At 44.7% G+C, this 13,141-nt stretch overlaps 1 non-coding gene across 1 annotated transcript; it reads right to left on the bottom strand.

The window, feature by feature from the left end:
- Window positions 1-10,084: 10,084 nt before the first annotated feature.
- On the bottom strand, window positions 10,085-10,198 carry LOC140274268 (U5 spliceosomal RNA). Its single transcript, XR_011908237.1, has one exon. It is a non-coding gene; the product is annotated as a U5 spliceosomal RNA (small nuclear RNA).
- Window positions 10,199-13,141: the final 2,943 nt, after the last annotated feature.

The raw sequence follows: 13,141 nt of genomic DNA, 5'->3' as shown, positions 1-13,141 counted from the left end.
TGGGTAAGAAAAGGTTCGAATGCCCGACTAAATATTAACAAAAGCGGGAGGAGAGGTCTTCGGATGAGAGTGGGTGAGAATTTCCTACCATACAAGTATGGTGGAGAGGAAGCTGTGATTGGCCGACAATAGTAAAAAGCAGGTGAGAAAAGGTGCGAATGTCAAAACATACATGATCAAAACAGGGAGCGGAGGTGTTTGGCTGCAACAAGGTGTGAATGTCTACCCATAATTAATGAAAAACGGGCAACAAGTAGGTTCGAAATTCCAACCATACATCATCAAAAGCAGGAGTGGATGTGTTCGGCTTCAAGAAGGTATGAATGTCCATTAATAATTGCTATAAAACATGAAAGAAAATTTTCGAATATCAAACCGCACATAATCGTAAGCGGGAGAGGAGGTGTTCCGCTGCAAGAAGGTGTGAATATCCACCCATAATTACTGAAAAATGGGTAAGAAAAGGTGCGAATGCCCAACCATACATCATCAAAAGCAGGAGTGGATGTGTTCGGCTACAAGAAGGTTTGAATGTCCGACCATAGTTTGTAAAAAGCGGGTAAGAACAGGTTTGTATGCCCGACTGTACACAATCAAAAGAGGGAGCGGAGTTGTTCAGCTACAAGAAGGTGTGAAAGTCCGACCATGGTTTGTAAAAAGCGGGTAAGAACAGGTTCGTATGCCCGAATATACACCATCAAATGCGGGAGCGGAGGTGTTCGGCTGTGAGTAGGTGTGAATCTCCAACCATAATTGCTGAAAAATGTGTTAGAAAAGGTAAGAATGCCGGTCCATACATCATCAAAAGCGGGAGAAGTGGTGTTCGGCTGCAAGTAGGTGTGAATGTCCAGCCATAATTACTCACAAATGGGCCAGGACGAAAGCCACACTGCATCTCCTGAATCCGAGGCTCGATTATCCGACGGATCCTCCTCTCCAATACCCCCGAATAGACCTTACCAGGGAGGCTGAGGAGTGTGATACCCCTATAGTTGGAACACACCCTCCGGTCCCCCTTTTTAAAGAGGGGGACCACCACCCCAATCTGCCAGTCCAGAGGCACTGTCCCCGATGTCCACGCGATGCTGCAGAGGCGTGTCAGCCAAGACAGCCCTACAACATCCAGAGCCTTGAGAAACTCAGGACGGACCTCATCCACCCCCGGGGCCTTGCCACCGAGGAGCTTTTTGACCACCTCGGCAACCTCAGCCCCAGAAATGGGAGGCCCTGTCTCCGAGCTCTCCGACTCTGCCTCTTCCGAGCACGTGTTGGTAGGATTGAGGAGTTCCTCGAAGTACTCCCCCCACCGACTCACAACATCCCTAGTTGAGGTCAGCAAAGCCCCGTCCCCACTGTAAACAGTGTTGACTGTGAGCCGCTTCCCCCCCCTGAGACGCCGGATGGTGGACCAGAATCTCTTCGAGGCCGTCCGGAAATCGTTCTCCATGGTCTCACCGAACTCCTCCCAGGCCCGAGTTTTTGCCTCAGCAACCGCCGAAGCCGCAGCCCGTCTGGCCTGTCGGTACCTATCAGCTGCTTCCAGGGTCCCACTGGCCAAAAAGGCCCGATAGGACTCCTTCTTCAGCTTGACGGCTTCCCTCACCACTGGTGTCCACCAGCAGGTTCGAGGGTTGCCGCCACGACAGGCACCGACCACCTTACGGCCACAACTCCGATCAGCTGCCTCGGCAATGGAGTCACGGAACATGGCCCATTCGGACTCAATGTCCCCCACCTCCCCCGGGATATGGTTGAAGCTCTGCCGGAGGTGGGAGTTAAAGCTCCTTCTGACGGGGGATTCTGACAAACGCTCCCAGCAGACCCTCACAATACGTTTGGGCCTGCCAGGTTTGATCGGCATCCTCCCCCACCAGCGGAGCCAACTCACCACCAGGTGGTGATCAGTTGACAGCTCCGCCCCTCTCTTCACCCGAGTGTCCAGGACATACGGCCGCAAGTCCGATGATACAACCACAAAGTCGATCATCGAACTGCGGCCAAGGGTGTCCTGGTGCCAAGTGCACATATGGACACCCTTATGTCTGAACATGGTGTTCGTTATGGACAGTCCATGACCAGCACAGAAGTCCAACAACATAACACCACTCTGGTTCAGATCGGGGGGGGCCGTTCCTCCCAATCACACCCCTCCAGGTCTCACTGTCATTGCCCACGTGAGCATTGAAGTCCCCCAGCAGAACGAGGGAGTCTCCGGTAGGAGCATTCTCCAGTGCCTCCCCCAGAGACTCCAAAAAGGGTGGGTACTCTGAACTGCTGTTTGGCGCATAGGCACAAACAAGTCAGGACTCGTCCCCCCACCCGAAGGCGGAGGGAGGCTACCCTCTCGTTCACTGGGGTAAACCCCAATGTACTGGCACACAGCCGGGGGGCAATAAGTATGCCCACACCTGCTCTGCGCCTCTCACCACGGGCAACTCCAGAGTGGAAGAGAGTCCAACCCCTCTCAAGAGGACTGGTTCCAGAGCCCAAGCCGTGCGTCGAGGTGAGTCCGACTATATCTAGCCGGAACCGCTCAGCCTCGCGCACCAGCTCCGGCTCCTTCCCCAACAGAGAGGTGACATTCCACGTCCCAAGAGCTAGCTTCAGTAGCCGAGGATCAGACCGCCAAGGCCTCTGCCTTCGGCCGCTACCCAGCTCACATCGCACCCGACCCCCTTGGCCCCTCCCACGGGTGGTGAGCCCGTCGGAAGAGGGGGACCCACGTCATCATTTCGGGCTATGCCCGACCGAGCCCCATGGGCACAGACCCGGCCACCAGGCGCCCGCTGCCGGGCCCCACCCCCGGGCCTGGCTCCGGGGGGAGGCCCCGGTGTCCCATATCCGGGCAAGGGATCACGAGGTCCAAATTTTTTGTTCATCATAAGGGGTCTTTTGAGCTGTTCTTTGTCTGGTCCCTCATCTAGGATCTGTTTGCCTTGGGTGACCCTACCAGGGGCTTAAAGCCCCGGGCAACATAGCTCCCAGACTCATTGGGGCACGCAAACTCCCCCACCACGATAAGGTGACAGCTCAGGAGGGAGAATCCCGACTATACACCATCAAATGCGGTAGCGGAGATGTTCGGCTGTGAGTAGGTGTGATTCTCCAACCATAATTGCTGAAAAATGTGTTAGAAAAGGTAAGAATGCCGGTCCATACATCATCAAAAGCGGGAGAGGTGGTGTTCGGCTGCAAGTAGGTTTGAATGTCCAACCATAGTAAGTAATAGGCGGGTAAGAAAAGGCTCGAATGCCACACTATATACCATCAAAAGCGGAAGCGGAGGTGTTCGGCTGCAAGACGGTGTGAACGTCCGACCAAAGTTTGTAAAAAGCAGTTAAGAAAATTTTCGAATATCCAACCAAACATAATCAAAAGCGGGAGCAGAGCTGTTCGACTGCAAGTAGGTGTGAATATCAGATCATAATTTGCAAAAAGCTGTTGAGAAAGGGTGAGAATGCCCGACTATACACTATCAAATGTGGGAGCGGAGTTGTTCGGCTGTGAGTAGGTGTGATTCTACAACCATAATTGCTGAAAAATGTGTTAGAAAAGGTAAGAATGCCGGACCATATATCACCAAAAGCGGGAGAGGTTGTGTTCGGCTGCAAGTAGGTGTGAATGTCCAGCCATAATTACTCACAAACGGGTAAGAAAGGGTACTATTGCCAGACCATATATGATCAAAACAGGGAGCGGAGGTGGTTCAGCTGCAAGAAGGTTTGAATGTCCGACTAAAGTTTGTAAAAAGCGGGTAAGACAAGGTGTGAATTCCCGACAATGTATGATCAAAAGAGGAGTGGAGGTTTTCGGCTGCAAGAAGGTCTGAATGTCCACCCATAATTACTGAAAAATGGGTAAGAAAAGGTGCGAAAGCCCAACCGCACATGATCATAAGTGGATGAGAAGGTGTTCGACTGCAAGTAGGTGTGAATGTAAGATCATAATTTGTAAAAAGCGGGTAAGAAAAGGTAAGAATGCCCAACCATAAATTATCAAAAGCGGCAGCAGAGTTTCGACTGGTATTTATCAATGTCTAGATAGATTTCAACAAAAAACAACGTTGTACTTTGCAGTAAAAGAAAGTGCAAATCAAAAGTTTTAGGAATCCGAGAATAAGCTTATTTTCATGAGTTCTGCACGATTTCGGATTTTATGTATAAAATTAATTCCTTCACGCAAACTAAGTTAACACTGCTTTGTCATTCATATGTACCCATTTCTACATATATTTCAAGCATAAACTTCCTCATACTACCCTGAATGAGAAAGAGCAACACTTGTGATTAAGCCATACGCCCCTTTTGAGGAGTTCTGCATGGTTTGGGATTTTATCTATAAAATTAATTCCTTCACTCAAACTATGTTAAAACGGCTTTTACCTTCATATTTATCAATGTCTCGATAGATTTAAACAAAAAAACAACGTTGTACTTTGCAATAAAAGAAAGAGCAAATCAAAAGTTTTAGGAATCCGAGAATAAGCTTATTTTCATGAGTTCTGCACGATTTCGGATTTTATGTATAAAATGAATTCATTCACTCAAACCAAGTTAAAACTGCTTTTTCCTTCATATTTATCAATGTCTAGATCGACTTCAACAAAGAACAACATTGTATTTTGCAGTAGAAGAAAGAGCAAAACTGAAGGATCAGGAATCCGAGAATAAGCTTCTTTTCATACGTTCTGCATGATTTGGGATTTTATGTATAAAATTAATTCCTTCACTCAAACTAAGTTAACACTGCTTTGTCCTTCATATGTACCCATTTCTACATATATTTCAAGCATAAACTTCCTCATACTACCCTGAATGAGAAAGAGCCACACTTGTGATTAAGCCATACGCCCCTTTTGAGGAGTTCTGCATGATTTGGGATTTTATCTATAAAATCAATTCCTTCACTCAAACTATGTTAAAACGGCTTTTACCTTCATATTTATCAATGTCTCGATAGATTTAAACAAAAAAACAACGTTGTACTTTGCAGTAAAAGAAAGAGCCAATCAAAAGTTTTAGAAATCCGAGAATAAGCTTATTTTCATGAGTTCTGCACGATTTCGGATTTTATGTATAAAATGAATTCATTCACTCAAACCAAGTTAAAACTGCTTTTTCATTCATATTTATCAATGTCTAGATCGACTTCAACAAAGAACAACATTGTATTTTGCAGTAGAAGAAAGAGCAAAACTGAAGGATCAGGAATCCGAGAATAAGCTTATTTTCTTATGGGCAAGTGGGAACTGCTTTGTCCTTCGTATTTATCAATGTGTAGATGGATTTCAACTTCTTCTACTGCAAAGTCCAATGTTTTTCTTTGTTGAAGTCGATCTAGACATTGATGAATATGGAAGGACAAAGCAGTTTTAACTTGGTTTGAGCAAAGCAATTCATTTTATAGCAAAATCCGAAATCGTGCAGAACTCATGAAAGCAGGCTTATACTCGGATTCCTGAAACTTTAGATTTGCTCTTTCTTTTACTGCAAAGTACAACGTTGTTTTTTTGTTTAAATCTTTCTAGACATGGTAAATATGAAGGACAAATCAGTTTTAACATAGTTTGAGTGAAGTAATGCATTTTATAAGCAAAATCCCAAATCATGCAAAACTCACGAAAAGCTTTTTCTCGCTTTTCACTGCTTTTTACAAACTTTGGTCGGACGTTCACACCTTCTTGCATCCGAACACCTCCGCTTCCGCTTTTGATGATGTATATTCGGGCATTCGAACCTTTTATTACCCGCTTTTTACAAACCATTGTTGTACTTTCACACCTTCTTGCAGCCGAACACCACCTCTCCCGCTTTTGATGATGTATGGTCCAGTATTCTTACCTTTTCTAACACATTTTTCAGCAATTATGGTCGGACATTCACACCTACTCACAGCTGGACACCTCCGCTCCCGCTTTTGATCATACAATGTCGGGACATCGCTCCTTGTCTTACCAGCTTTTTACAAACTTTAGTCGAACATTCAAACTTTCGTGTATCCGAAAACCTCCGCTCTCTCTTTTGATCATACATTGTCGGACATTCGCACCTTTTCTTACTGGCTTTTTACAAACCATGGTCGGACTGTCACACCTTCTTGTAGCCGAACACATCCGCTCCCGCTATTGATTGTGTACAGTCGGGTATATTAACCTTTTCTTACCCGCTTTTTACCAAGTATGGTTGGACATTCACACCTTCGTACAGCGGAACACCTCCGCTCCCTCTTTTGATGGTGTATGTTCGGGCATTCAAACCTTTTCTTACCCGCTTTTTCCAAACTATGGTCGGCTATTCACAGCTTCCTCTCCATCCACCATACTTGTATGGTGGGATATTCACACCCACTTGCATCCAAAGACCTCCGCCCCAAATTTTGTTGATATTTAGTCGGACATTCGCACCTTACCCGCTTTTGGCAAACTATGGCCTTCTTGCAGCCAAACAACTCTGATCTTGCTTTTGATGATGTAAGGTTGGGCATTCAGACCTTGCTTCACCTGCTTTTCACCAAATATAGTCGGACATTCACACCTTCTTGCAGCCGAACACTTCCGCTCCACCTTTTAGTGTTCTATCACACCTTTTTTTTCACCGCATTTTATACATTATGGTTGGAAATTTTCAACCACTCTCATCCGAAGACCTCTCCTCCCGCTTTTGTTAATATATTTGAACTTTAGTTTGACATTCAAACCTTCTTGCAGCTGATCCACCTCCGCTCCCTGTTTTGATCATATATGGTCTGGCTACTACCTTTTCTTACCCGTTTGTGAGTAATTATGGCTGGACATTCACACCTACTTGCAGTCGAACACAACCTCTCTCGCTTTTGATGATGTATGGACCGGCATTTTTACCTTTTCTAACACATTTTTCAGCAATTATGGTCGGAGATTCACACCTACTCACAGCCGAACAACTCCGCTCCCGCATTTGATGATGTATAGTCGGGCATTCTCACCCTTTCTCATCAGCTTTTTGCAAATTATGATCTGACATTCACACCTACTTGCAGTCGAACAGCTCTGCTCCCGCTTTTGATTATGTTTGGTTGGATATTCGAACCTTTTCTTAACTTCTTTTTACATATTTTGGTTGGATGTTCACACCTTCTTGTAGCCGAACACTTCCACTCCTGCTTTTGATGATGTATGGTTGGGCATTCGCACCTTTTTTTTACCCATTTTTCAGGTATTATGGGTGGACATTCACACCTTCTTGCAGCTGAACACCTCCTCTCCCACTTATGATCATGTGTGGTTTGATTTTCGAAAATTTTCTTTCATGTTTTCTAGCAATTATTGATGGACATTTAGACCTTCTTGCAGCTGAACACCTCCGCTCCCGCTTTTGATGATACATTGTCAGGCATTCGCACCTTGTCTTACCCACTTTTTACAAACTTTAGTCGAACAGTCACACCTTTTTGCAGCCGAACACCACCTCTCCCGCTTTTGATGATGTATGGTCCAGCATTCTTACCTTTTCTAACACATTCTTCAGCAATTATGGTCGGACATTCACACCTACTCAGAGCCGAACACCTCCGCTCCCGCATTTGATGGTGTATAGTCGGGCATTCTCACCCTTTCTCATCAGCTTTTTACAAATTATGATCTGACATTCACACCTGCTTTTGATAATGTATTGTTAGGCATTCGCACCTTTTTTTTTACCCATTTTTCATGAATTATGGGTGGACATTCACACCTTCTTGCAGCCGAACACCTCCTCTACCGCTTATGATCATGTGCGGTTTGATATTCGAAAATTTACTTTCTTGTTTTAAAGCAATTATTGATGGACATTCAAACCTTCTTTTTGATGGTGTATAGTTGGGCTTTCGAGCCTTTTCTTCCCGGTTTTTACAAACCATGGTCGGACTTTCACACCTTCTTGTAGCCGAACAACTCCGCTCCCGCTATTGATTGTGTACAGTCGGGTATTTTAACCTTTTCTTACCCGCTTTTTACCAACTATGGTCGGACATTCACACCGTCTTACAGCGGAACACCTCTATTCCCGCTTTTGATGGTGTATAGTCGGGCATTCGAACCTTTTCTTACCCGCTTTTTACAAACTATGGTGGGACATTCAAACCTTCTTGTATCTGAAAACCTCCGCTCTCTCTTTTGATCATACATTGTCGGACATTCGCACCTTTTCTTACCCGCTTTTTACAAACCATGGTCGGACTTTCACATCTTCTTGTAGCCGAACACATCCGCTCCCGCTATTGATTGTGTACAGTCGGGTATTTTAACCTTTTCTTACCCGCTTTTTACCAAGTATGGTCGGACATTCACACCTTCGTACAGCGGAACACCTCCGCTCCCTCTTTTGATGGTGTATGTTCGGGCATTCAAACCTTTTCTTACCCGCTTTTTCCAAACTATGGTCGGCTATTTACAGCTTCCTCTCCACCATACTTGTATGGTGGGATATTTACACCCACTTGCATCCGAAGACCTCCGCCCCAAATTTTGTTGATATTTAGTCGGACATTCGCACCTTACCCGCTTTTGGAAAACTATGGCCTTCTTGCAGCCAAACACCTCTGATCTCGCTTTTGATGATATAAGGTTGGGCATTCAGACCTTGCTTCACCTGCTTTTCACCAAATATAGTCGGACATTCACACCTTCTTGCAGCCGAACACTTCCGCCTTTAGTGTTCTATGAGGCATTCACATATTTTTTTTCACCGTATTTTATAGATTATGGTTGGAAATTCTCACCCACTCTCATCCGAAGACCTCTCCTCCCGCTTTTGTTAATATATAGTCGGGCATTCGAACCTTTTCTTACCCGCTTTTTACAAATTATGGTCGAACATTCCCACCTACTTGCAGCCGAATACTTCCGCTCCACCTTTTAGTGATGTATGGTTGGCATTTGCACCTCTTTTTATACTGATTGCTGAAGATTAAGTTGTACTTTCTCAAACTACAACTTTTTTTTATTTGTTGAAACTTGATTTGAAGTGGATAAATAAGGAGGACAAACAGTTTTAAGTCAGGCTGATAGAAGGAATTAATTTTATAGCAAAATCTGTACTTCGTCATATGTCGAGAGATGCTTATTGCTGAAGAAGTTCTTTCTCATTCTACAAAGTACAACGTTGTTTATCGTTGAAACTTGATTAGACATGAATAAATATGAAGGACAAAGCAGTCTTAACTTGGTTTGAGTTAATGAATTCGTTTCATAGGAGAATCCGAATTCGTGCATAACTCATAAAATAGAGCTTATTTTCGGATTCCTGAAGAATTATTCTGGTTCTTTCTAATAATACAAAGTTTGTTGTTTATTGTTGAAACTTCATCAGAAGTGAAGAAATAAATGAATGCCTATCAACAAATTGACCTTCTGTTGACCTTCGGGGAGGTGAGTATCTTCACTAGACTCACCTGTCTGCTCTTCCTCCTCATTTAGCGTAGCTCCACCCTCTGCCTGTGAATTCTCACAGACTTCAACACTGAGTGGTGAGGCCTCTACAGGCCCCTCCCCTTTTTGCTCCTCACTTCCAATCCAAGCTTTTGGCGGGAAGTTTGAATTTATTGGGTCAACCTCTTCACTTTGTTCACCAACTGCCACCTTTGGTCCTTCTCTTTGTTGGCTTGACTGTGGCTTTACCGTCTTTAATTTGTTGGCAAAAGATTTAGGGCAATCTCTGAAGAGGTGATTTAATTCTCCACAGAGATTACATTTCCTGCCATTTGGACACTCTCCAAAAGTTTGCCCAATTTCTCTGCTCTTCCCACATAACACCTTGGTACAAGCCTCAACCAGGTGCCCATGCTCACCACACTTGCGGCAGAACTTGGGCTGCCCCTGGTAGTGGATGTAACCTCGGTTTTCAAGGTGGCCAGAGTGTCGCCCACCCGCTGCACTGAGCACTCTTCAGCCCTTTTAAATGGTATAACTTTGCACTCCCCCGCACGCTCCAGCAAGCACCATTCAAGCAACAACTTTGCACTCCAGCTTCGAACATCGGCACAGTCGCAACAAGTAAGGCGACTCTACTCAGAGAAGTCACTCTGCACAGTAACAAGATTTCTTTTGCACAGACAGAAAGGGCTTCACCCGCAAAGGTAAAGCCTGCCAAAAATAGAAACAACTCATTAGTGCTGCTCTCCACAGAAATCTTTAGTAAAAGGCGAAAGACTTGTACGTTATGAAGAGAAACCAGAGTACGATTATCCGTCACTGCGGGAGCAGGGCATCAGGCTTGTTGGCATAGCCACCTTCCCCATGGTGAGCTTTGCTTGGTTGAGACACTTGCTCCCCCCCCCCCCTTGCTCCTCGGCTGACCAAGTAGGAACAATCGGGCCCTATTCGATGGCTGCCATGTCTTTTACTCTGTGCAAAAGACAAGGCAGCAACAAAAACACCACGAGAATCCCGTATTGAGGCTTTGTTCTGACCGCTCATTCGGGGTCGCATTTCTTTCAAGCAATTCTCCTGGTTAGCCCACACTCGGCTCGCTCCCATAGCCGTGTTAAAGTCTACTTCGCATTCACTCTCTTTTCCCATCAGACTCTTGGGATTTTATCTATAAAATGAATTCCTTCACTCAAACTATGTGAAAACTGCTTTGTCCTTAATATTTACCATGTCTAGAAAGATTTAAACAAAAAAAACAACGTGTACTTTGCAGTAAAAGAAAGAGCAAATCTAAAGTTTCAGGAATCCGAGAATAAGCTTACTTTCATGAGTTCTTCACGATTTCGGATTTTGCTATAAAATGAATTCCTTCACTCAAACTAAATGAAAACTGCTAAACCGCTAATCTGTTATATGTAAGGCAGATGTCAAATTCACCGAAATAGGATCAAAGGGTATTCGGCCAATCGAGCTGTAGCAACTTCGGTAAAAGAGTATAAGTTGAAGAGTTTGTGAATAAAGGTGTGCGCACACATAGTGTGCTGTACGAAAATAGGCAGGGAGCAATGCCGGCTGGGGTATATGTTCTTGTATGTTGTCTGACTGTTTGATTTGAATGTGTTGTGTAAGTGTCTTGTTGAATGTTACATGTTTGGGCTTTGACACGCTTCACTGTGGTTGTTAACTGTGTGGTGTGTCCTGAAATGTTATATGTTTGGGCTGTGTGACATGCTTAATGCTTGTCAGTAGCTACCCACTTATTCATATACTATCAAAGTATGTCCGGACTTCTTATGTTGTCAGTTCCCATCAAAAGCGGAAGCGGAGGTCTTCGGATGCAAGTGGGTGTGAATATCCCACCATACAAGTATGGTGGAGAGGAAGCTGTGAATGGCCGACCATAGTAAAAGGCGGGTGAGAGAAGGTGCGAATGCCTAACCATACATCATCAAAAGAGGGAGCGGAGGTGTTCCGCTGTAAGACGGTGTGAATGTCCGACCATAGATGGTAAAAAGCGGGTAAGAAAAGGTTAAATTACCCGACTGTACACAATCAAAAGAGGGAGCGGAGTTGTTCAGCTAAGAGAAGGTGTGAAAGTCCGACCTTGGTTTCTAAAAAGCGGGTAAGAAAAGGTTCGTATGCCCGAATATACACCATCAAAAGCGGAAGCGGAGGTGTTCGGCTGCAAGATATTGTGAACGTCCAACCAAAGTTTGTAAAAAGCAGTTAAGAAAAGGTTCGAATATCTAACCAAACATAATCAAAAGCGGGAGCAGAGCTGTTCGACTGGAAGTAGGTGTGAATGTCAGATCATAATTTTCAAAAAGCTGATGAGAAAGGGTGAGAATGCCCGACTATACATCATCAAATGCGGGAGCGGAGTTGTTCGGCTGTGAGTAGGTGTGAATCTCCGACCATAATTGCTGAAAAATGTGTTAGAATAGGTAAAAATGCCGGTCCATACATCATCAAAAGCGAGAGAGGTTGTGTTCGGCTGCAAGTAGGTGTGAATGTCCAGCCATAATTACTCACAAACGGGTAAGAAAAGGTAGTATTGCCAGACCATATATGATCAAAACAGGGAGCGGAGGTGGTTCAGCTGCAAGAAGGTTTGAATGTCCGACTAAAGTTCAAATATATTAAAGAAAGCGGGAGGAGAGGTCTTCGGATGAGAGTGGTTGAAAATTTCCAACCATAATGTATAAAATGCGGTGAAAAAAAGGTGTGATAGAACACTAAAAGGTGGAGCGGAAGTGTTCGGCTGCAAGAAGGTGTGAATATCCGACTATATTTGGTGAAAAGCAGGTGAAGCAAGGTCTGAATGCCCAACCTTACATCATCAAAAGCGAGATCAGAGGTGTTTGGCTGCAAGAAGGCCATAGTTTGCCAAAAGCGGGTAAGGTGCGAATGTCCGACTAAATATCAACAAAATTTGGGGCAGAGGTCTTCGGATGCAAGTGGGTGTGAATATCCAACCATACAAGTATGGTGGAGAGGAAGCTGTGAATAGCCGACCATAGTTTGGAAAAAGCGGGTAAGAAAAGGTTTGAATACCCGAACATACACCATCAAAAGAGGGAGCGGAGGTGTTCCACTGTACGAAGGTGTGAATGTCCGACCATAGTTGGTAAAAAGCGGGTAAGAAAAGGTTAAAATACCCGACTGTACACAATCAATAGCGGGAGCGGAGTTGTTCGGCTACTAAAAGGTGTGAAAGTCCGACCCTGGTTTGTAAAAAGCGGGTAAGAAAAGGTTCGAATGCCCGAACATACACCAACAAAAGAGGGAGCGGAGGTGTTCGGCTGCAAGAAGGTGTGAACGTCCGACCAAAGTTTGTAAAAAAGCAGTTAAGAAAAGGTTCGAATATCTAACCAAACATAATCAAAAGCGGGAGCAGAGCTGTTCGACTGCAAGTAGGTGTGAATGGCAGATCATAATTTGCAAAAAGCTGATGAGAAAGGGTGAGAAATCCCGACTATACACCATCAAATGCGGTAGCGGAGTTGTTCGGCTGTGAGTAGGTGTGATTCTCCAACCATAATTGCTGAAAAATGTGTTAGAAAAGGTAAGAATGCCGGTCCATACATCATCAAAAGCGGGAGAGGTGGTGTTCGGCTGCAAGTAGGTGTGAATGTCCATTAATAATTGCTTTAAAACATGAAAGAAAATTTTCGAATATCAAACCTTACATGATCATTAGCGGGAGAGGAGGTGTTCAGCTGCAAGAAGATGTGAATATCCACCCATAATTAC

Source organism: Leuresthes tenuis, unplaced genomic scaffold, assembly GCF_036924035.1.
Source record: "Leuresthes tenuis unplaced genomic scaffold, fLeuTen1.0.hap1 SCAF_17, whole genome shotgun sequence".
Classification (NCBI taxonomy): domain Eukaryota; kingdom Metazoa; phylum Chordata; class Actinopteri; order Atheriniformes; family Atherinopsidae; genus Leuresthes; species Leuresthes tenuis.
Note: the sequence above shows the minus strand (reverse complement) of the source record. Positions and strands in the feature narration are given on the sequence as shown.